This window comes from Fukomys damarensis, unplaced genomic scaffold (assembly GCF_012274545.1).
Source record: "Fukomys damarensis isolate Sample0158 unplaced genomic scaffold, DMR_v1.0_HiC HiC_scaffold_18, whole genome shotgun sequence".
Classification (NCBI taxonomy): domain Eukaryota; kingdom Metazoa; phylum Chordata; class Mammalia; order Rodentia; family Bathyergidae; genus Fukomys; species Fukomys damarensis.
The window spans coordinates 22,130,371-22,156,107 of NW_022900930.1; the positions used below are offsets into that span (position 1 = coordinate 22,130,371).

Below are 25,737 nucleotides of genomic sequence, written 5' to 3' on the forward strand. Positions count from 1 at the left end.
TCAGCCCTTCCCCGGGAAGCGTCGACATCCCCTGCTGGCCCCAGGTCTTGGTGCGTTTGGCACCTTCGAGCGAGGAGAGGAAAGGAGGCTGGAAGCCCGAACCGTGCACGAGGACTGTGTCCGGGCACCAGGTGAGACGCCTGACTCAGCCGGTGGAGTCGGGACGCTCGACGATCGGCTATTAGATGTGGCTCCTGGGGCTGGCAGTCGAGATCACCGCGAATTAGCTAAGTGGCTCTCTCTCTCCTGGCTAGCCCTGCAGTATTTGAAACTTGGGGACTCGGTGCCGGCTCCCTGCACCTTGAGTCTCCTCCCTCCAGCGTGAGCACGGCGTAGTGCTCCCTGCCCTTGTGGCACAAGAAAATGCAGCGTCGGTCTAAACGAGGACGAGTGGTGCTGGCATTTTCCTTCTGTCACTGCCCTCCCTGTGGCTGTGAGTCCGTCTGCTTTTGATGAATGGCTCAGGGTGGAGAATAGTTACATTTCCTGTTGTGGATTTTCAGGAATCTCTAAGGTTGCCCTCTAGCCTGCAGTTATTTATTAGTTTTCAGATCAACTGCAGGTTGACTTAAATTTAGCAGCCTGCACTTCCTGGTGCTTAAGGGTAGGTGCGGACCGACGGGGGTCTTGGAACCCACTGCACGTGAAAGGTGGATGTTCTTGCTGTTAGAAGCCCCTCCCTTGCTAGGGCCTCAAGCATGACCCTGTTTAACTTCCTCCAACACACAGATTCAGGATTCTCTGATCTGCCCAGCCCTCTTTCTTTCTTTCTTTCTTTTTTTTTTGTTTGGGTGCTGGGTAAGGAGAGAAGAGGCAAAAATAGGAACCTAAAAAATCCTGAAAAAACTTTTCTTAGCTTCAGCGGATGACTTTTATTGGCATCTCCCGTGCTTACCTTGTGAACATCTATTGATTGATGTGGCAGAGTCCGGAATTTCACTGTAATTAGTGAATGATTATAATTTATAACTTAGTCTGTTGTGTAAGAAGTTAGATTTTGGCCTCTTAGATCCAATAGCTCTTGTCCGTTATGATTTGCTTCTTTAAATTGAACATTTACATATTTCACTCTGAATGAGTTGCCTTTTTCTGTTGATCTTTAAAGTTAGAAATACTATTCCATATATTTCCCACTTAATTACCTGTAAAAATGTCATCATACTCAAAAGTAAGGGGTTGTAGTAAAACTGGAAGCAAATTATGACAGACAAATGGTTACCATAAAGTCCTTTTAGCACTATGAACTAGTACCCTCCTTTTTTTCTAACCCTGACTCTTGTAGTACTGTATTTAATATGCCAGAACTAGTTAAAGATGTTTAAACTCAGTGGGGAAATTTTTAAGCTTTGAAAGTTCAATATTTGATGTGTATCGATTTTCTCATTCTTAACATTATCTAGTATAAGCTCTGTTGTTTTTAGAGCATTTTTCACATAATTTCCTTTTGATAGTGAGCAGACCACTGAATTCTAAATTCAGTATTTGGGTCATAATTCCCTTAGCTGCCTTCTACCAAAAATGGGCAGTTCAGGAAATTATTTCTGTGTTTCATAAATATGTGTAGAATATTTACTCTCCACCTGGACACAGTGCTAGGCAATGTAGATACACCTGAAAAGCAGAAAGCCTATTTACACTGTACAGAGGTGGCGTTCTAGCTTGCGAGTTGACTATCAACAGCAAAAAATAAATAGAGTAATTACCTTTTGGGATTAGTGCTGTTGAAGGTAATAATAATAATAGCTATACAAATAGTGCTGTTTCCAGGAACAATCGAGATACTGTATTTGAAATATCATTAGGGGGAAGTTATAGCAATCATAAATGTGGAAGGCATTAACTTTAAAAATTATATCACATTGGTATTCAAGTTTAAAAAATAGGGAATCACAAGTAGATCAAATATTGACTTTCTTGTATAGAATTTTTGGCAAGGAGGAATTTTACTTCTCCCCAAAGTATATAAATAATGGTAAGAATTAAACCTGAGGTAACTATTACATATAAAGTACTGATAAAATGTTTAACAATGAAATATACTAGTATCAGTGAAATATTTTTTTCTGGCCCAAGAAAAGTTAGGAGGTATCCATGGAGACTAAATGTATGAAAATAACAGTGATTAGGCCAATGTATTTTTCCCTCTTTTTATCAGTAAAACATCTTGCCAAGCCTTGCTGTGCTTTAGTCTGAATTTTCCTTACCATTGTGTTACACTATTGAATTCACTGTCTGTTATTACAGATATGCACTTAACTGATGACAGTATTTTGCTGCAGCATCTTTAAAGGGAGTTTTACTCAACTTATCGAATACTTACTATGTGTCCAACACTATATATGATAATATGTGAAAATGTAGTGTATAGTTATAATATAATGTTAAATACATAAAATACTGTATGAAATAAAATGCTGTGAAAATATCAATTATTAATAATAAAATAATTTAATCTGTGTGGGTACCAGGTTCCTTCCCACTCTGGGGTGGGAGGTCAGGACTTTTCTCCTCAGCCTGCCCCATTTTCATTCTGCTTTGGGCCTCCGTGGATCGATGTTTGGTGTAGAATGTCAGCTTTAATGTATAATGGGCTGAGCTGAGGAAGAACTCTTATGGTGGGTGTGACTGGTAGGGAAAGACAGAGGATGGGAAGGTTTGGTTGGATTTTGATTTGTCCACAGAGAATGATAAATTTATCTGTAGGAAACAGATTTAAACCTGAAACAAATATATTTTAGGTAAAGTACCAAAGGAAACACACGGACAGGAAATCCATCCCCCACGCCATTGATACTGGGGTACAAGGTTGTCCTGAGGATTCCTAGCCCTCTCCTGATTCAGAGCAAGTGGCAGGCTTAAAATTTTCCAGCTTTTTACCTTCAGAGATTCCCTTTAAAATGACTCCCCCGTAAGGTCCATCTTTTGACAAACTTCTCTGAAACGAATTGCTTATCTAAATAAAACTTTCTAAGAAAACTTCATGGGTCCCTTCCTGTTCTTTCAGTCAGAACTGCTGGTCTGCTTGAGAAAACTGGTATTATCAAGTATAGCTAATCTTACTCCAGCCTAATGTGGAGAACCTTGTTGTGTTAGACCCAGGGCAGATCCATGTTAGATAAATCTAGACACCTTAAAGCTTTCTGAGGTACTGCAACCGGGAGGATATTTTCCCAGAACTTCGAGTTCTGTTGGGAATCCAGAGTCCCATGCAAATATTTTAAATGAAAAATAATTCTATAAATACAATAGCACAGGCAGCTAGTTTGTTCAGTGAATCCAGACAGCATGCTATTACTTCATGTATTTATTAAACATTTGTGGGCAAGCAGCTATGGACAAGACTGTGTAGTAGTGGAAAGTACAAGAAGTCAGAAGTATGGAGTTGACTTTTACTGCTTTGATTAACTCTCTAGTCACTTTCCACTTTGGGACCTTAGTGGCTAGACAGTCCCGTTATCCTTAATTGACAAGAGGTACGTGTGTTATAAGAACGTTCTGCGGGAGAGAACTTGTAGGACCCAAGCAGGACCCTTCAGATTTGACGCTATCTACAGTCTCTTCCTGCCGCACAGTGAGCTTCTTATTCCCCATTTTATGTGAGATGAACATCCCTGGTCTCCCTCAGGTGTGTGGGCCAGAGAAGTGAGTTAGGGATGTTCTCCTAGGGCCAAATCTGTGATCGCTGCTTGGATCTGAGGCACATTAAATTTGAAAAATGCAAAGCTTTTCAGTAGTCAAAACAAACACAATTTATGTTATTATAAATATTGGATGGGGAAAAAGAGTATTAAATTGTGCCCCCAGTTTTAGTCCTATGTGAGCATTTGTGTATAATATTCAAAAAATCTGTGAGAAAACATAATTTTGATGTTGAATTGTGTTTGTTTTGACTGCTGAAAAGCTTTGCATTTTTCAAATTTAAAAAACAAGCACAGTTACTCTTGCAACTAGAAAATGTTCTACCTTGCCACATTTTAACCAGTGCTTTGACTAGGAGAGCCTTCGATTACTCTCTGTTGGAGCTGTTTTTGTTGGTCTTGCTAAGCATATGAAAATCACACAAAAATGATATTGGTGCTATGTATATGATACATTGTATTTTCTTTTCTTTTCTTTTTTGGTGGTGGGAATTGAACATATAGGGCCTTGTATGTGCTAGGCAAGCGCTCCTGCAGTCAGCTATACTCCCAGCTCTGAATTTTTCTTTCTTTTTTTGTTTTTGTTTGTTTGTTTGTTTGTTTTCTGAGATAGGATCTGGCTTTGTAGTTCAGGCTTATCTTAACTCACTATGCAGCCCAGACTGGTCATGAATGTGGGCAGTCCTCTTGCCTCAGCCTCTCAAGTGTTGGAATTATAGGCTTTGCCACTATGCTTGGTGATTTTTTCATTTTTAAGAAGAGACAAGGCTGAGAGAGTTAGAGATTTCTTATTGTTGTGTTTTGTTACGCTTAGAGTCTCTTATCAGCTTAGTATTCATTTTCTATAAAGAATAAAGAACACAAGTCTCCATATGAAAAATGGAAGGCTCGCTTGGGTCTTTCTGATGGTGGGTTCTAAGCACTTTCATCTCAAGGGCAAGACCAGTTCAGTTCAACAGAAATCTTAATTTAGGGGTTTGTGTGAGAAAAGCCCATGAACTTTTCATTAAACAAATATTTTGAGAGTTAACTATTTACTAGGTAATTTTCATAAATTCTTTTTCAAGCATACTTAGCTATCTGTTTTCTGTGTAACAGCATTTGATACTTGTAGAGTTGATGTGACCAAAGGAAAATGAACTCATATTATTTTTTTTCCTTAGCAAGCTTATGAATGTCAGGGTTTTGGAGGACCCCAAAAAACTACTTTGTAAATAAAATATGACCTTATAAGCTTAGAATCCTGAGTTTCCCATTTGGTGAGGCTGATATTTTGAATGAAAAGGAATTGCACACAAATTGCTTTATTTCGAGTAATAACGAGCATGTTATTTCTGAAAGAATTTTTTCTCCTTAACCTAGATTTATTAAAGAAGAGAAAAATTACAAGAGTGAGAAAAGAGTGTCCTAATACCTGGATGTGTGTTAGTGGGATAATGGAATAAGAATGGGAGGGATTTAGAAAGTGAAAGTTTGGGGATGGGGTGATTAAGAAAAGAAATGCAGGTAGCAAAATAGAGTCCCTGAATGGAAGAGAGAAAAGATGTAACCAGGTAAGTAGATTTTCTATCTTGGCATAAATATCTTTGCGTTTTGGAGGCAAGGGCAGCAAGTTGATAGATTAAGTATAACTCAAGGACCAGTTGAAATACTGGCAGCATCTGTGCTTTTTTTTTTTTTTTTTTTTTTTTCGGGGATTTTTTGTTCCGGGGATGAACTCCGGACTTTGTGCTTGTGAGGCAGATGGTGGAACCACTGAGCTAAATCCCTAGCCCTGCGCTTTTTGACGTTGAGGTTACTTTGTATCGTGAGGATGTTAAAGTCTGATGGGGAAACTTTAAGGCATCAGCTTATTTCATACAAGCAAACATGGAGTTATGGGTGGTTGTGACGAGCATGGTTAAAATTCTTAGAGGTCCTGGGGTTGAAGTACAGTGTGAAGATGGATGGATTGGTATCCGTATTGTGAGGCCCCAGCCTCAAAGTAAATTAGTCTCTGGGGCAACAATGGGCTCTCAGAGGAATGATGTGTGCCAATAAAGTTAATCAGAAACACCATGATATCTCTCAGGCTCTCTGTATTCTGTCTATGCTGGTCTTCTTTGAGGCTCTTTACTTTTATCACACAGTAAGAGCTAGGAAAATATAATGAGCCAATTTTGTGCTTTTCTGAAGAATAGATGGTACAAGTTAAGATAGAACTGCGAACACTGTAACTGGGTCCTGCCCATCACACTGTTTGGAAATTTAGTACTCTGTACTGTGGTTGGGATTAAACAATGAAAGAAATATTGTGGAATTTAACAACTGTTAAAGGCTTTAAAATGTTAAACTCTCCTTTCCAGCAGTGCTGCTTTTAGAAACCTATTTGCTTAAAGTTACCAGAGGTAACAAAAAATTTATATTTGGGGGTATTTATTGAATTAGCTTTTTTTATGTGAACACTTGGAAATAATATGATTAACCAACAATAGGAACACATGTAAGTGAATTATAGCACATCCAGAATATAGGTAGCTTATAAAGTTCAGTGTGTGTGTGTGTGTGTGTTGTGGGTGTGTGTGTGTGTGTGTTGTGGGTGTGCACGCCCAGGACTCTGAGCATGCTAGGCAAGTGTCCTACCACTGAGCTATATAGTCCCATAACCGAATTCATGTTTTTGAATTGTTTTCAATAATGGGATATATTTGATTTATGTTATTATAAATATTGGATGGGGAAAAAGTATTAAATTGTGCCCCCAGTTTTAGTCCTGTGTGAGCATTTGTGTATAATATTCAAAAAAATATGGGAGAAAACATAATTTTGATGTTGAATTGTGTTTTTTTTGACTGCTGAAAAGCTTTGCATTTTTCAAATTTAAAAAACAAGCACAGTTACTCTTGCAACTAGAAAATGTTCTCATGACAGTGCTAAAGTATCCCCTTTGACTCCACCTCTGGTACATGTTAAGATTCGGAAAAGCAAACTGAATGGTGCCAAGGAGGGTGGTGTGCAGGGCCTTGGCCATACTAGAGCTTTTAGCACCGCTACATATAGCCAGACTTTAGAATCTGGGCTTTCCTAATTGGCCAGTACCAGAAGACACCGCTGTCCCCATCCAGCTTCTTGCTAATTGAAGTCATTGAGCATGGTGGCTCTTTGGTGAGGTTGACCCATCCTGATTTTCCAAGAAATGTGAACGAACTGAGATGTTATCCCACATCACAGTTTTAATATGTGGCCCAATTAACTAATTAATGTGTGAATATTAATGTGAGTAAATACTACTACTGCAGAAATACAGAACACCCGGAGAAGAGAAAAATTTCCTTATTGATACTTACAATTAGGCCAATGATTATAGAGATTCTCACACTTACACCTTCATGGAATGCTATGAAAACTGATGGAATAGGGATTTTTTCACTCTGTAGACTGCGAAGGTACAACTGTCTCCTCTTTTCCAAAAGTTGTGAGAGAAAAAGAAAAAAAAAACAAAAAAAACCCAAAACAAACAAAAGAAGGAAAGCCAAACTTAAACTCCTTTGAATCCTGGCTGAAAAGGATCCAGGGTTCTGATCTTAACCTTTCAAAAAGTATGAGTTTTGTAATCTAGGGACCTCTCCAAGGTCTGGACTTCACTCTTGAAATATAAATGCCTGGGGAGATAGGAGTCTTAGTAGCTCCTTTGAAACTTCATCAAGGAGTGTGGTCCAGGATGTAACAAATAGATGCTCTTCAGGAGATAAGAGATTTTATTATCCTTTTGGATAAGAACAGTTACTTGAGACAAATTGCTAAAGGTCTCAAAGTATGTGAAAGATAAAATGTTTCTAACTAGTACTTTCCATAGTTGTGTGTTACATTGTATACCTTCACTAACTTTTGTATCCTAGCCATTCTCATGTTGCAGAAGGTCATTTTTCAGGAACCCTGAGGCATCCAAGAAAGTTTTATTTTTCTTTGCACATCCACCTTTACAAATGCACTGTTGGGGATTGCAAGAAAAACTGTCAGAATGTGACCCCTAGTTTTTACAACTGAAGAATACTCAGAATGCCTCATTTGTACCTGAAAAATCAAAGCAAAAACAACAACAACAAAGCAAACTGTCATATTCTTTTTTTGGATATGGAGATAATTTTGAATTATTATGAAACTAAGGTTGGGTATAAGTATTATGAGTTCAGAGACTGAATGCCAAAGCACAGCCAAAGCACAAGGGATGAGGAATTGATGAGGACAACACTGTCCAGTGCAAATACAGTGTGAACCACATGTATAGTTCCGATTTTCTAGTAGCCCCATTAGAAAAGTAAAAACAAGCATATGCAATTAATTTTAATAAATTTCATGTAACCCATATATCAAAAGTCATTCCAATACCAATGTGAAAATATTAATGAGATATTTTACATTGTTTTTTCATACTGAGTCCTCAAAGTCAAATGTGTTTTCTCCTGCAGTGTCATATCTGAAGGAAGAACTGGACATATTTGTTGCTTTGATTTTGAGTTGTAAAGCAAAGGTTTACTGGGAAGGCTTAATTCCAGCTCAGGAGGGATGGCAGATCTCTGTGTTGGAGACCCAATGGTATACGTATCGAGCACATAAACATTGAGAATTGTCACTTTGCATTAGGATTTGTCACTTTGTATTAGGTGTTCAACAGTCAGAAGGTGAGAAATTGTTTGGCTTTTCTCCTTTGTACCCAGACATTTAAAAGAATCTTATTATGGAGGGAGGTAAGAGAAAGGCAAACTGGAAGAGGAAATAAAAAGAATCAAGATGTATTATATACATGTACCAACTCCCCATGATTAATGTCATCATTATTTACTGCTCACGTGTACTAATAACAATAAAAATTAAATAAAAACAAAAATATATTTTAATCCATTTCTTTGACATTTCAGGCCCAATAATGATCCTTATATTTTCTTATACATATAAATAAGCTATTTTTGGCGATTAATTGGTGATATACATTTGAGAGTTGCTGCTTTCTCTATGGGGTTCCTTATTAACATTAACTTTGTTGTTGTTTTTAACAAACACTTTCAGTGCATAGCATATGTGCGGTGAGATTCTTCTGAAGTCAACCGTGGTGCTTCAGAGTTGCGTTCATTTGTTCTCCATGACTGTAATTGTTGATTGAAGCAACAGACTTGCCCAGAGAGCCAAGGCAATTTATTTTTACTGAAGCCTACCTAAGAACTGCTTAGGTAGCTTTTCTCTGCAAGATTAAATGCGACCTTCACAGAATCATGTTAGCGGGGCCAGCAGCTAGAAAAATAAAGACTAAACCAAACCTTCAGCAACAAAATTCCCAGCTGCTCAGTGGGTCAGAGCTTTTCTGATTGCTTTCTTCCAATAAAAATACTGTAGAATTAGTTTTAAGTGAATTCTGGTAGGGTTGGGGATTTGCAACCGACAGAAGAACAGCAAAACATAATCTCATTTTAAAATACTAATCCCGAAGGCACGTCCTTATTGACTCTTTCTTGGAATGTTGGGAGTTTGTTAATATGAGGAAATTTAACTCCTAGACACTGTTTAAATGCCCTTTCAAGTTAAATACCTCCAAATAGGACGGGAGAGTGGGGTCAGAGGAGTCAATCAAAAGGCTGCTGTCCCAAGAGGATATATCTGGGGATATGGGGTGTTCTAGTGCTCCCAGGGAGCCACAGGTGGTAACACTACTTCCTTTTTCCCATTGCTGAATGAGGGTGGGAACTTGGGGAGTCCTCAAGGGAGGACCCAGTAGGGAATGCAGATGAACTGCTCCTTCTGCTTGTGGGTGTGGCCCTACCCGGGACTAGTTTATTCAGGGTAAGTTGAAAATACAGGAAAGGATTTGCTTCGCTTACAGGTGCTTTGAATGCATCATGAACTCTTTGCAGTTCTTGAAAGTCAAATTACAATTTGGGAAATAGGGGAGAAGAGGCTCTTCAACTGAAACAACTGACTATTTTGATCAGTCATTTAATTAGTGAGTGTTTATTCAGTGCTAACTATATGTAGAGGGATGTGTGCAAAGGAGAATCAATCAACATGGATTTGAGTTAGGTCGAAGATGTGGTCGCTAGTCCTCCTAGTTAGGAGATGAAATTGACCACATGCAGAAAACAAATGCAAGCAATTAGACAAGAAGGGCAACGGGTCCTGCAAGAGGGGTTGTAGATTTTCTGTGTGTGCTCCCCAACCCCCAGTCCTGGGGATCGAACCCAGTGCTTCAAACTGAGCTACATTTCCAATGATTATTTTCTTTTTTGGGACAGGATCTAAATTGCCTAGGCTGGGCTTGAACTTATGATCCTCCTGCCTCAGTCTTTCTTGAGTGATGTTCCTCTTCCTTTGGCCACATCAGGTTGTCTCAGATTGTAGAAGAAGCCACAGCGATAAAATGACAGATTTTTGAGAAAGGGCATACATTGCACTTTTTAAAACTCAGATTCTGAGTAGATTATAAAGTAGGCATGAAACTACACATTGTTCGTTGTTATTGCTCTTTCCCAAGCAATTCTCCTACATTCAGTCTTGTTTGTAGAAACCGTTTGGTGTCTTTTGTCATTCAAGAAAATTGAAGTCAAGTCTTGATAGTTATCTCCCCTGTCTTCTTTCCTTCCTCTCAGGTTAGATGCTGTCACTAACCCTTAACTTAGTAAACACAGTACTTCTCTCCCTGGAGGTTTGTGCTAGGAGAACCTAGCTTTTTGTGTGATTAATGGTAGCTTCTCACTTGACTTGAGAGGACATGATCATGAAAGGGAAATGGATCCTTAGTTAATTTTAAAGTATATATTAGCATTGTGTGTGTGTGTGTGTGTGAGAGAGAGACTGTGTAACTGTATTTGTCTTTTTTTTTTTTTTTTCCTGGTACTGGGGATTGAACTTGGGACATTGTGCTTGCATGGCAGGTGGCGGCACCACTGAGCTAAATCCCCAGCCTGAGACTGTGTCGCTGTAGTGAATGCATTGGTACCTCAGTTCACAAACATAATCTGTAACCTGAATCACTGAAAGAGTTAAGATTGTGAACTAAGGCACCACTGTTCTTCACATCATCTGGATTAAAAGATAATTATTTGTCGCGAGCTGGTGACGCAGAGCACTGTCCAGCAGTGCCTCAAACCTGAAAGAGCAGCGGGGTGGAGATGGGGCAGAGAGAAAGGAAGGACGCCAAGACAAGACTCTGATCAAGGCGACGTTTATTGCCGGCAAGCACCGGCCTTTTAAAGCAAAAAAACCACAAACTATTATGGGATGGGGTTACCATAGTAAATGAAAGTTCACACAGGAAAAGAGCAAACAGGCTCAACAAAAACAACCCACCGTGGGTAGTAGTAACCCAGGCAACCACACATGTAAAGGTCAGAGACAAGAAACTGTAACTTTTAGGAATTCCACAAAGGAAACACACCACCTGCTAAACTGGAGAAATTTAACACATATGGAGTTACTAAAGTTTGCAATACTTACAACCAATACTCATGATCCCCACAATTATTGCCCACAAGAGGACTGAAGGAAACAGTAGAAGTAGCAAATTTATAAAATTTACCATTATCATTAAGTGTATAGTTCAGTGGTAACTCTGCTTATTTACAATTTTTTTATTAGTGCGTGTTTGCAGTTCATAATGTTTACATTCCTTGGGTGGAGTTGCTACATGTACATAACGCATCTTAATTTCTCTTTTTATCCCCTTCCCCTCTTCTCCCTCCCCCTCCATCTATTAATCCCCTTCTTGTTCAAGAATGATCGTTTGTATAAAAACTGATGCACCTAAAGTATGTTAGTGGTATTGTGCAGCCATTACCGCTGTCCTGATTTCTATCATCTCAACCAGAGAATCTGTTTATGTTAAACAATGACTGTTCTCCTCGGCCCCTGGCAACCACCCATTCTGCTTTCTGCCTCAGTGACTTGACTCTTCTGAGTACCTCATCTATTTATTTATTTTCCAGTACTGGAGGTCGAACGTGGAGCTTCCGCACTGAGCTGCATCACCAGCCCTTTTTATTTTATTTTGAGACAAGTTTTCCCTAAGGTGCTGAGTTGCCCAGCTTGAGCTTGACCTTGCAGTCCTCCTGTCTCAGCCTCTGAGAGTGCTGGGACTATAAGTATATGTCCTTTTAAGATTGAATAACTTTCTATAATTTGTTAATCCACTCATCTGTCACTGTGCACTAGGGATGTTATTACCTTCTGTCTATTGTGACTAAGGCTGCTGTGAAATACCTGTTGGGTGCCTGGTTTCGATTCTTTCAAGCCGCTGGAATGTGTCCTATGGTAATTCTGTTTTTTAAAAAAAATTTTTTGAGACAGGATCTTGCTGTGCAGTGCAGGCTGGCCTTGATCTCACTATGTAGCTCATGCTGGCCTGAAACTTGCAGTGATTCTTCTGCCTCAGCCTCCCAAAGGCTAGAATTACAAGTATGTGCCTCCATGCCCAGCCTATGTTTAACATTTTGAGGAACCACCAAACTATTTTCCGTAATGGCTGTACCGTTCATTGGACATTCCCATCAGAAGTGAACAAGGTTTCCAGTTTCTCTGCATCTTTATAGAAATTTGGTGTTTCCTGATTTGTATTTTGGTTAGCAACCATCCTAATGGTTGTAAAGAATATCTCACTATGATTTTGATTTGCATTTCCATAATAGTGAGTGACAGGACATCTTTTTATGGGCGAATGTGTATTCACGTTCTTTGTTTTTGAATTGTTGGTCTGCAGGTTGTTGAGTTGTATCCAGTCTATATGTGTTTGTGAGTCTGTCGTTTCCAAAATGACATGTTAGTGTAATCTGAGGGACTAAGATTCTCCCTCATTGCAGTATATATAAAATGCAACACAAAATCATTTTCAAAATTTTGAGATATTGTAAATCTGATAAAACACACATTGGGAATTGAGTAATGTCAGAATGAGGTGAATCAGAGTGCTTTGGTAAATGGAAAATCAGATAAAATTACCCAGATATTTCATAAATGGTACGATTGGAAATTTCCTTAGTGATTGTAGTCTGCTCTGCTGAAATTAAGTAACCTGTTCAAGGTTTGGTGGCCAGATTAAGTACTTACTGAGTTTTGTTGAACTCGTAACACTTTTTTTTTTCTGTTGTATTTTGCATCCTAAAATTTATAGGGAGAGGAAATCCTGAATCTAGAGGTGTATTAATTGTATCAGTTCCTGGTAGGCTAATGTCTCTACTTGGTGAGAAAGAACCCCAGGCTCAGTACTTCTATGGTATCTTAGAGTTTAGTCAGAGTCACCTCAGAATAACAATTAGGAGCTTTAAAACCTAATATAGTCTGCTCAAAAATAGCTCAAACTACTACTTGCGTGGATGGGAAAAATTTATTACTGTAAGTAAATCTGTTGAGTAAAATGAATAAAAACATGTATTTATTGTGAATTAGCGTGAGGAATTTTCATTTATTCTTACAAGAGCTGTAGTAGATGAAGAAATTAAACGAAATGTAAACTATGCGGTAAAAGCTATGCTGTTGGTTTACTTTTATGTGTTACTCCAATTTATTTCTATCAGTCTTTCTCAAATGTTTGGCCTCTATAGAATAACATAACCTGGCATGGTAACAAATAGATTATAACTGAGTTGCAACTAATTGGGAAGATGCATAATGTCTGTGATTGACATAAGGCAAGGTAGTAAAAGGAATTGCAAAGTTTTTATTTCCTTCAAGTATAGGCAACAATTTAAAAATATTCTTAAAACTAGCTCTCAGTACTGTGAAAGCAAACATGATAGTGCTTAAATTAAATTAAATTCTTTTCTGCAAACAACTACTTTAAATAACACTCTCAAAGGACTTAATTCTTCCAACAGACGTTTTTGAACAGCTGTGTGTGAAGCACTATGCTGTGAGGATGTAAAGTTGAAAATTTCCCATCCATATTCTCAAAGAGCTTGTAGTTTAGTGAGCCAAGCAGGTAAATAACCAACTGCAGTAACCTAAATAATGAGACATAGGCTTCAGAGGAGCACAACAAGCAGAAGGCTAAGGGAGAGAGGAAGAAAGCGTGGTCTCCTGGACCAGAGAAATTGGAGGGCACTTCACCACCCACTGCTGGAAGGAAGGAGGTGATGTGCTTTGGGGCAAATGGGCAAGAAAGGCACTTTTGATTGAAAGAACAGCAGGAACAGACAGGAAGGGTTGACGGTTCCTTCTGCTCCTGGTGGCTGGAGCAAGCAGCTCTGAGCGGAGTGTCGGGCAGCCCCTGGTTTTCACATATATCTGATTCAGGGCGTGGGTTCCTATATTTCCCAGTAAGGAAAGATTTTATCCTGGGAATAGAGCAAGGTGTTTTTCTGGGCCGGTTACTGAGAATTTGTAACAGGTTCCCCTTTTGCATTTCAGAAAATGGTGGATAATGGCAGTTGAGTGTCACAGCTGTGTCCCTGTGGGGTATAAGGAAAGATATAAGGGGTGTATGCATCTATAGACTGGAAAGAATTGGACAGTATTTTTTAATTAATTAATTTTATTGGTACATGTAAGGTGGTGGGTGTTTTTGATAATAATGAGGCTTGTGTTTGGGACCTCACCCCTCCCCTCCCCTCTCCTCTCCTCTGCTTTCCTTTGCCCTTCCCTTATTCTTCCTTCCTTCCCCGCTTCCTTCCTGCTGAGGATAGAACCCAGGGCTTTGCACATGCTGGGCAAGTGCTCTAGCACAAGCTTTACCACAGGCCCTGCTTTCATGTTTTTCAGAGGAAGTGCTAGGCAGGTACAAAACTATTTTCTGTGTGTGTGCTCATTATTTGCTTTTTGATTGGGTTTATAAAAAGAGAATGCAGTAATTATAAATATGTTTAAAATGCTCAAGTGAAGTGGAGATAGACACTTCTTTCATTTGTGCAAGAAATTCAACTTAGAGAACCAAGGGAAAACAGCACAGAAGTTTTAGGATGGGCTTCCTCTTGAATGGGAGAACCATTCAGCTCCTTCCTCCCCAGCAGAAGTCGGTCTTCTGAGGATGTCAGAGCCACACTGTGGAAGGCCACAGCAGGGCTGGGTGAATGCCTTGGGGTCAATTCTGCACCAGAGACACTCAAAGACTGGAGGAGCCCACGGTGTTGAGGCTTTCTGTCTGCTCTCTGAGTCTGACTGAGGTGACTCTGAAACTGCTATTGTGTGTGAAGGCCATGAGATCTGAGGTTATCTAATTGTAAGGAGAACACTGATTGTGTATTTGCTGGACTCTTGCCTGTAGGAGTAAGGTTGGCAAGTCTTATCAAAGGCCCTAAGTATTACAGGGTTTATTTCAATATATCACATCCTATACTCTATGATAAGTAACTGCCTTTTTGAAACAATGGTGAATTCTGCAGTGCAGTGCAGAGTTTTGCCCAGGGTGCAGCAAAGTGAATTGCACATACACAGCACGCTTTAAGTGCAGGTTGAATTTATTTCTAATGATCAACTCAGTTTTTCATTTGGTAAGACACGGGCCAGTCCATCTTACAGTCCAGGTTAATGGGGATCGAGAGCTGTGTTTTCCAGTAAGGAACAAAGAGCCTTGTTTGTATGTGCACTGGGTGTATTTGGGATTTCCCCAGGCAGGCAACAGGGGCCCCCTTTGTTGTGAGGCCCCTGGGCTCTGTTAACTGCCCAGCCTCAGTAAAGCCTCCTCACTCTTCTTCCGTTACTTCCCTCTATTTTCTCCAAGGCATAGCTTCTCTGCATTAACAATGGCTCAAATGTGCCACTGTACTTCCTTATCTTGTCCTTGTTCTTCTTTTTGTTTATGATGTTCTTTCCTTTACACCTGTCTTCCCATGCAGTTCAGGTGCTCCTACTTCTTTGGGGCTTTCCAGAGAACTCTCTTTCTTAGATTTTAATATAATCTAGTAAAACTCTCCCAACAGGACTTCCAAACAATTCACTCATGTAAAATGCAGGGTCACATTATTGTGACGTGAAAGAAGTGATGGAGGGAGTCTGATGTAGTGACTGAATCAGGACCTACTGTGTTACATGCCCATGTTAGGTTATCAAGGAATGTAGCGTTCTACCAGGAGACACAGAAGTGTAAATCTGTCTGTCTGTCTCCCCAGCTGGGGAATTTAACCATGGGCCCTATGCATGTTAGGCAAGTCCTTTGCCGCTGAGCTCCATCCCCAACCAGTAGTATATTTGAGGCAGAGCTCTCATCTTCATCATCTTTGTGTCCTCCGTAGAACTCCTCATGATGCTTGACCCATACATAGTGCTCCGTATAGTGCTTAGCTCAGGAAGGTCTTTTTGAATGAAATGTAGAGTAAATGTAAGTCAAAAGTTTGTTAATATATTTAGTTTGATTTCTATGGGAAATGTATTGCAAATAATAAATGATCTTATTTAGATTCTTTTTTAGTGTTTTTGCAGTAATTTTGTTTCCCTTGTTTGTCACTCGTTCATAATAAATTTATCTATCACAGCATATAGTTAATATCATCTTCCCTTTGGTCCCTGCCCCCCGTTCCCAGGGAGCTCCTCGCTAGAGGTAGAGCTACTTCCTGACATTAAAGAATTCCTACGTATCATTACGTACAATGCGATGTGCGTGACAGACTGGGAGTTCAAAGATGTGTAAGATGGAACTCTTGCTCATAAGGACTTTGTACAGAGATGGGCCTGTACACATATGAAGTTAAGAACTTTGGCTGCATTAGAAAGTGGGGGAGGAACCAGTGGCTGAAGGGGTTGAGAAAGGTGGAATGGTGGTGAATTATGGTGACCTGTAGTCCAGATTTCCTTCATTCTGCATTATTGGAGCCACAGGAAGGTTTTGAGCAAGGTGATAAGACGTCTTAGAAAATTAACCTGGCCCACACTGCCAATAGGGAATGGACCTTGGATACTCTCTTGCTTCTTGTGGAATAAGCTGGCTTTGTTTTCTTTTTATTAATTTGAGCACTGGCCCTACTGTACAGAGTTTCTTTGGGGAAGTCTTAGGGGAGAAGAGTGTAATCTCATCCTATAGTTTCCTAATGTGAACTATCTTTTATTTATTTCTTCTCACAGTAGCTCTGCCAAGTTGCTATTAAGATCTCTGCTTATAGGTGAGGAGTTGATGGTTTGGAGAAGTTACATGTTGTAAGTGGTGAGGTCTGACCTCATCAAACCCGAGTTTTTTTATAGTATGCTTCAACAGGGAGGGAAGGAAACCACTGTGGTTCTGAAAGGGGTTGGCAGAGAGAAGGCAGTTGGGACAATACAATGGACACTGAATCTGATTTCTGGCAGCTATTTGGAATTTATTGAGAGGCAGTTAAGTATCTTCTAAAAATATTTGAAGACAATTCTGTAGTTTACAGGGGAGAAATGCATTCTTGTCTGGGAGGTAGAGCAATTTTGGCTCTTTTTCAGTTGGAATTCATTGCTAATTAAAATAGTTTATCCCTGAGATAGAATCAAGCTAGTGGAAACTGTAGCAGGTAAGTTTATATTTTGTAAGTTAGATCTTGAGTTAAAGTTAAACATGAAGAGTTGAATTGTACGTCATAATAAAATAATAATGATGATAAGTAAGAAGTTTTTATTGAGAGATCACTAGCAAAAGGAAACTCAAAGGATATTCTCAGCAAGGAGGAAGTGGCCAGGACCAGCCTGTGGATGTTGCATGAGGGAGGGAATCATTCATTTTTATTCCAGGAAAAAAAGACTATAGTTTCTTAGGTCTCTGTGTGCTGGCCCATAAGAATTCTTGTAATTTAGCTTTTCTAACTTAAGCGCTGAATGCACTGCTTCTCTTATGTCTCTCTCCGCCTTTTCTGTGTTCTTAGCAGGGGATAGACACCTCTGGTGGGTCTGTCAGACATGAAGAGGAAGAGAAGGTGGCTGGGGACTTGAACAGCCCATCTAATTCAGGTTATTCTCATTTCCTGCTATGCTTTTCCTTCTCAAGCCTGGACTGAATTAAGCACTGCATGCTGCCTCTTTTCCATACACACACTGTCTTATTAAATTTTCTCCATATAGTCTGGCCCTGACTGAATGATGGTTTGACTTATTGATTCTTGGACTTTTGGATGGGCTTTTTCCTGGCCAACTTATTTGCAGCAGGATCTTTTCTGGTAATACAGAGCAGCAGCAGCCAAGCACAGATCCTCGTCGGCCCAGTGAAGACAGTCACAAAGTTAAGCTCAGCTGGGGCAACTTAGTGACTTAGCAAGACCCAATCATAGTATAAAAAAATGGATTGGGGATGTAGCTCAGTGTAAAGGCCCTGAGTTCAATAGTTCAGATCTCTAGTAGTACAATGTGCAGACTCACATGAAAACACACACACACACTGTACTCTGCAGTGTGCTATGTTGCTAAGCTTTGTGGTTCAGTAGGTTAAGCATAATAAATGCATTTTCACTTGATCTTAGCCAAAAGGCCAAGAAGTGATGCTGAATGCATTTTCAACTTACAATCTTTTCAACTTCCAAAGGCCTTATGGGGCATAAGCCCAGGTTAAATCAGGGAACATCTCACTTTTCTTCCCCAGTGTACCTGAGGAGAAGGAAGTCTCTTTTTGGGCTTACATATGGCTGCCTAACATAGATTATGCCAAGAAACCAATAGTTGGGGAAAGAAAACAAAGGACATTCTTAAGTGAACCCCCTTCCCGACTCCCCGGAGAAGACAATATATTGCCTTTCAGAAATCACTTTACTTCTCCTGCAGTGGAAGGCAGTGCTCAGAGGATGTGCTGATGAGGAGTAAAACAAGGCCACTTCTTTTCCCATTTTGTATATGGAAACAAGGTCTGAAAATGAAGTATGAGCTCCAGTCCATATCCTGGGAAATCCGTCTGTGATTCTTGCTTTGCAGAATTATGGAAGCTGATGCCATGTAGGTGCTGGGATCCAGGACCAAACAAATCCAGTGACTCCAGCATGCTCTGAAAGTTTGAACATATTTTCAGAAGTTATTTTAATTTATTTTATTTATTTATTTTTTGGTACTTAGGATCGAACTCGGGACCTTGAGCTTGCAAGGCAGGCAGCTGCACCACTGAGCTAATTCCCTGCCCTTTCAGAAGTCATTTTAACTTTTTAGGTTCCTGTTGCTTTATATGAATTGTTCTTGAAAAGACTCTTTAAAAATGTGATGGACTAAAAATACTTGTAAATTTTCATAATTTAGATGATCTGGAAAATAAATTTATTTGTGCAACTCCCACAGCTTTCTTATTTATTACAAAGGAGATACTGCATTTATTTCTGCAACAGATCATTGCTGATTCATTTATTTTTAAAGAAGGTGTGTTTTATGCGTGGTTAAATGACCTGAGAAACATTGCTAGGAGCAACATGGCTGGTCCAAGGGTGTCATTTAAAATTTTTATATCTATGACCAAGTGGCTATTTGGAAATTTTGTCCCTATTTATATTCCAACCTATCGTGTGTGCGCCTAATGTAAAGTGTTATTCTGCATGCTTTGCATGTTTCTTCATTTAATTGTCACAAAGCCTCACGAGAAGAGAGAGGGTCAGTAGCCTGCCCAAAGCCACATGGCTAAGCGATAGAGCTGGGATTTGAACACAGACAGGTGGTCCAGGCTCCTCAGTCCACCCTGTTGCCTCTTCTGCCATTATTTCTATGGCAGCTGTATGTGAAAATTAACAAAGGGATGTCGTGATCAGATTCTTTCTTCCTCTGAGCCCCTCTGTAACTCTGTAACTCTTATTCACCACTCATGGGGAGGGGGGATAAGTGTAGAATGATGTACCTGGGGGAAATCTACATTCTTTATGAAACTGTAACTTGGAAAATGGCTGTTTAAGAAGAAACAGGGATCTCTTTGGAGAGCACATCCCTTTCCTCCGTTCCCCCTTTGCTCTACTTCCTTTCTTTCCTTTGTTGGTTTCCATCCTTAGAATCCTTCCTGCTTCACCCTCCAGCACTGAAGTGCTGATGCTTCTACAGGCAGGGATGTTTCTCCATTTCCTCCTTCACCTAGGGACCCAGGCCAAATAGAGAGAGGTCCACGGGTTCTACAAAGCAGGTTTATTTAGGGACTTCAGACTTTAAACTCTGGCTTATTTTTGCTACTGGATTTATTCTGATGGATTGCAAAAAATGTGTTTGTTTTTATCGGCACAGCCCTGGGGTCATGGAGAGTCAAAAGACTTCCTATTTAAGGAAAAGTCCAGGCAGCTCGCTTATCTTGTTTTCCATCTTGCCTTTTCAGTGATTTGTATTTTTAATTTTCTTTCACTCTGAGCAAAGACAGAGCCAAGCAGAAAGTGTTGGGAAATGACCTGGGGACTTCGCTGTTTCCTGGTCGTGACACAAAGAGACAAGTACCAGAACTAGTGAGGCATCTAAGCATACTCATCTTCTAATGTTTATGTTTGAACATCCGAAGAGCACAGGTAGAAAAAACTTTTCCCAAGGATTTTATATTACCAAGAAGACTCCTAAGGTTGAAGCCCAGTTTTAAATACTTATCATAATGGATCTCAGTGCCAGAGAACCAGATTTACTGTGGACTAAGGCACAGTGTCTTCTGCTTAAAATAAGGATAGCAGTGGTGCCTATCTTACTAGGGTCATTGTGAGGTAAAAGGAGAAAATGTAGGAGTTTAGTGCTAAGGGCAACCAGAAGCTTAGTACATAGTCACTGCTGTGGCTGTACCACCCTGCTCATTACAACATCATCTCCTGAGGAATCAGGAGAGCATTTTTAAAGGCTTTTTGACTTTTGCATGTATATATTTATAAACATTTCAGTACCTGAAAATGCAAAAGCTTAAGTACTCGGACTTTTAGGGTAGGAAGATACAGAGGCTCCTTCACCTTTACCCCCTTTAGTCTTAGTGTTTTCTCTTTCTTCACGCTGCCTGGAGGAAGTTGTGTCCGGGGATCTCTGAGCTGAGTTTCTACCACGTCTCCTAGAATGTAAACAGTTCAGTGTATATTATACTTCTCACTTCATGATGATATATCTGTCCATTTTATTCACAGTGAAGGGATAAAAGAAATGGAGGAGGGCCGGGGATTTAGCTCAGCGGTTCTGCCGCCTGCCTTGCAAGCACAAGAACCAGAGTTCAAACCCCGGTACCAAAAAAAAAAAGAAAGAAAGAAATGGAGGAGGTAAACTTCCCGCAAAGTTTTGTATGTATGAATGTGTAAATTTGTAGTTGCTCCAATAGATGTATTTAGCCTTTTTGTTTTACACCAGGATTTCTAACCAGAGTAGGGCTTGTGTCCATGGTATGGTAGCTCCTGTATCTCTCAATAAATAACATGAATCTCACTCTTAGTGCCTACATAGACAAGCAAGTAATAAGCTCAATTTAATGTGATACTCTACAGTATTATTTATAATAAATTTAACCTTTGAAATCAACTATTTAAAATGTCACAGAACAAAGAATAATGGCATTTACAAATGTCATTATAAAGGAAACCCAGGGAGGTTATTTTCAAGATATTTTAAAATTGTACTGAAGTCTTTCCTTATCTTACAAAGTATTTTATATATTAGATTGGTAAAGTGGAACATTTATTCATATTGGCTGGTAAGCCTGATTTGAAGGAAATAATAATTTTAAGTGGCTATTTCAGATTTTAAGTTTATAAATTATGCAGGAAGCATAGTTTTCCACTTTCTAATAAGCAGAAGCAATTTGTATTAAAATTTTCCATTTTAGAACTAAAAAGTGCTATAATTCACAAAATTAGGCTTAGTTTGTGCCAGATTAATTTGTAATGTAAATACAATTTAAGGAACAAGATGCTGATTTTTCTGTATAGCATCATAACAATAATGTATTTCGAGGACAGAAATAACTTGAAATGTACTTCAGGTTCAAAATCCCTTATTTGCAATCCAAAAAGCTCTGAAAGCTGAAAGTTATTATTATGACTCATTTGGCAGGATATTCTGCCCTGAACTGACACAAAGCTATTCATAGTTTTTGTTTATCCCAATCATTATAAATGTACATGTTTTGCTCTAGAAATATTACGGTGTTGGATTAAGAGTTTCTGCCTAGATGCTGCTGGGAAAGCTAGGTTCCATATGGTATATGCACCATATTATTGTTCTAAAATCCAAACACTTTTGTATTCTGAAATATTCCTGGCCCAGAGATTTTTGAATAAAAGATGACAACTTGTTCCAGTCTAGATAGACATGGTAGCCAGAGGATTCTCACTTCCTGGTTTTTCTAAAGACAGACAGTTTCTCTTTGCATCTGTTTCCAGGACAACCATTAATAAGATTCCATCCACACTCAGAAGTGTCCCATTTTGGCCAGTGAGTTATATGATCACCGTACTCCCCACCCATGCAATCTTGGTAATGGGACCTGTGGTCTTGGTGAATATCTGTTTTTCTAGTGAATTCCTAGTACAAAATGTGGAAATAGACAATATTCCAGATTATAATTTGTAAATCTAAAATAATTTGAAGCATTGTTTATAAGAAATAATTTAAAAAATATACCCTACTGTCTTTCTGGGCAGAATTCACCACTACATGTATTGCTTTTATGGCAGTTGATATTTTTCTTCATTGCAACTGCTGGTGTGTAAACCTAACTAGACTACAGCCCCTCTTTCTGTTCCCCCTGTGCTTGTCCCATTACCTGATACGTGGAATATTCTTTCCAAGACTCCCAGTGGGTACCCGGAACCACAGTGGATACTACTGAGCCCTCTGTGTACTGTTTTCTGATGCATGCATATATATGATACATTTGATTTATAAATTGGCACAGTGAGAGATTAACAATAAGAATAATAAAATAAAAGTTATAACTATACTGTAATGAGAGTTACTGAAAACTTATATATTGTTTATTTCGGCAACATTCCAATTAACATTTTCATACCTTAGTTGACCTTGAATGACTTGACCATGGAAAGTGAAATTACAGATAAGGAGGAGGGAGTTTGTAGTGAGTTAGTGTTTGTTTAAAATATTCATTGAGAATTGGCCTTTGACATACTTCAGGCTCTAGGGTCAGAGTGCAGAACAAAACAGAGTTGATTTGGTCCTTATGGAGACTCTTGTTTTGTGGGGCAGACAGATTTGGGGATCTGGCCCAGCTTCCCTGCTGAGGAAGAGATTTTGAAGCATAATCTGAAAAATGAGTAGAAATTAGCCAAAGAAATGAAACTCTCTTAAAGCTGAGGGACAACGGGGCTGAGGCCTTGGAGCAGCCCCTGGTGGAGTTTAGGGGTCCAGACAGCAGAATATGAAGAAGGGGAGACTGTTCATGTGATATCACAGGGCCTCAGCAGTGATTGACAAGGTCCTATTTAAGGAGAGTGTTCTGGCTGCAGGGCCAGCCCTCCACCAGGGCTGGGGTGGGAGAGGGCAGTCAGAGGACTGGTTGGTACAGTCTTTGTAGAAGGGAGCAATTGTTCTTGACCACTGGTTTCACTTTCCATTCGTACAGTGTCTTAGCTGTTCTCTTGGACAATAGTTATATGTGCTCTGCTTGGTACTCTGAGCCAAAGCAATGACTGCAGTTTTCAGCCAGGCTAAAGCAAGTAGAGCTGAAGGTTTATTCAGGCTTTGACAAGTAAGAAGATGTTGTAAGTGAGAAACAAAAAGCAAAACCCTTACTCATGGTGCGTCTTTCTTGAGCCAAGTGTCTGAAAGGTTAAAAAACTGTTACCGTGTAGAAAGCGAAACTATGCTGAGAATGCCAATTTTGGGGGCTCCAGTGAAAACTTGGAGCTGTTTGGAAATGTCCTTCTAAGAACTCAGTTGTGTAGGGGCCTCTGAAGGGTAAGTACCTTAAAATATACAACCAGTTGGAGCCCAGAGCTGAGTGTTCTCTTGTTTTTCCTTTGCTGATAGCTTAACCTAGGAGGTGGGGCTGTGTGGCTGGGAAACAAGCTTTGTGTTTTAAATTTTAAATGACCTCACTTAAGTAGTCACACAGAAGTTTGACCCGGAGGTTAAGTCTTTGATGCCTAAATTTGAGTGTGCAGGCCAGCTCTCTGGTGGTCTCAATTTTAGTGTTCTGCACAACCTGAAGATGTACATGAATTGCAGACCATCACTGCCCATCTTGCCCAAGAAGCGAAGCCAAGAGACTCCTTGTCCACACAATTGTTGCTTGACTGAGGCACTGCTTATGGATGTACTTAATGGGATCCTGATGCCCGGATTAGGACTGTTTTCAAGTTGGTTGTATTTGTAGAAGTGCTGTGGTCCCCCGACAGGAAATCACTTGCATACTTTTCTATTGTCTTCTTTGCCAAGTCTTTTTCTTTTGAACTAATTTTAGACTTTCACTAAAGTTGCAAGAATAGTACAAATAAGTTCTTTCTCCTGAACCTTTGGGAAGTAACTTGCACACACCGATGTCCTATCTCTCCTGAATATTTGAGTGTGTCCTTCCTACAGCGAGGACTCTCTCCAACACAACCACTACAGGACAATCAGAACCAAGCAGTCACAGTGACAAATGATACCACTAATCCACAAACCCCATTGGAGTTTGGCAGGTATTTCAGTAGTGTCCCTTGTGGCAAGAGTCTGATCCAGGGCCAAGTACTGCACTTGCCTGTCCTGCCTCTTTAATCTTTCCTCAGTGTTCTGGAACTTGACAGTTGCAGGGCCAGTTACTTTAAAGAATATCTATCAGTTTGGTCTTGTTTCCTTATGATGAGAGGTCATGCGTTGTTTTGTTTTTTTTTTTTTAACAGTCTCATGGATTGTGTATGACTTTGACTTATGCCTTTATTAGTGATGTTATTTGATAATTTGATTAAGGAGGTATCTGTCATATGCCTCCAAAATTATTGTTCTTCACTTTGGAATAAAAATATTTTGTGGGAAGTACTTTGAGACTACATAAGTATGTATCATAGTTATTGTTATATAATTTCTTATCTTTATTTCACATACTCTTTAGCATCTATTGATGTTTCTTGACTAATTACTGCTTTGATAGCTGCTACAGGTCCAACTTCTAATTCCAATTCCCTCATTTTTCATATTTATTAATTAGCAATCTACCTTATGGAAAGGAAAACTTTCTCTTTCTGCTTTCTTATTTGTGGATTCCCATATTTTAATCTTTTTTTCTTTCAGTAATGGGAATTGAACTGATGGCCTTTGCACTGAGCTACATTCGTAGCCCTTTTTTATTTTGAGAGGGGGCCTCTCTAAGTCACTAAGTTATCCACATTAGGTTCAAACTTGAGATCTTCCTGGTTTGGACTCCCAGAATCCGGGTTCCCAGGCGCATGCCGTCATACCCAGCTCATTATCTATTTTGATGCTCAAATTCTGTCACATTTCATCACGCCCTTCAAATTAGGGGTGTCCTTTTGATACATTCCCCAAATCATTGAGCCCAGTGATTACTTTATGGCCCCAAATTAATAGGTAACTATACTATTTCAGGCTAGTCTTTGGTTTTCCCTGTCCCAGCCTTGAAATTGGCCATACGACTCTGGTTCCTTTCATTGGAGAATGGTATTTATAGGAGAAACTATGATTTGGGTACCACACATGCATGTTGCTTTTGGCGTGTTAGTGGGCAGAATTTGAGAATATTATTTATGTATATACTTATACATACACTTCTATCTATACTTGTTTTTATTGAGATAAGTGAAAAACTGTTGAGTCTAGACCTACTCCTTGACCCCTAATCGAACACCTTGGATTGTGCTAGTTTTCTTTCTCTGCATCTTTGTAACTCTTTCCCCAACAGTGAGAAGCCTGGCTCCCATTATCTAATTATTCAGTTACCTGCCTGTACCCTTGGCTGCCCTGCATCAGTGAGGCTGCCCTTCTAACCTCCTCTCTTTGGCATATTTCAAACTGATTATTCTGATAAACTGTAGATAGAGAAGTAGATTTGGAAAGTTGAGCTTTTGTTTAAAAAATGATATCTGTAAAGGACATTGGCTGGATGTGGTGGCACACACCTGTCATCCCACCACTCTGCAGGCTGAGGCTGGAGGATCACTGTAGGTTTGAGGTCAGCCACGACTACGTAGTGTGTTCAGGGCCAGCCGGAATTACATAGTGAGACTCTGTCTCAGAAAAAAAAATTTTTTTTTTTTAAGCAAAGAAGGAAATCTGTATTAGTAAGAACATTTGTATCTGGATGAAGACTGCTCCAACTTTTATTGCCTGA

At 39.6% G+C, this 25,737-nt stretch overlaps 1 protein-coding gene across 9 annotated transcripts in view; it reads left to right on the forward strand.

The window, feature by feature from the left end:
* Positions 1 to 25,737, forward strand: part of Irf2 (interferon regulatory factor 2) — an 87,779-nt gene that overhangs the window by 1,427 nt on the left and 60,615 nt on the right. The window contains exon 1 of one of the 9 annotated variants that reach the window (XM_010641048.3): positions 7 to 131. The exons of 7 other annotated variants lie outside the window; for them this stretch is intronic. The gene's annotated coding sequence lies outside the window, so the exon portion shown is untranslated. Of the gene's footprint in view, positions 1 to 6; positions 132 to 17,406; positions 17,499 to 25,737 lie in introns of those variants that run through there. One more of the 9 variants, XM_033765413.1, reaches the window with a different exon arrangement.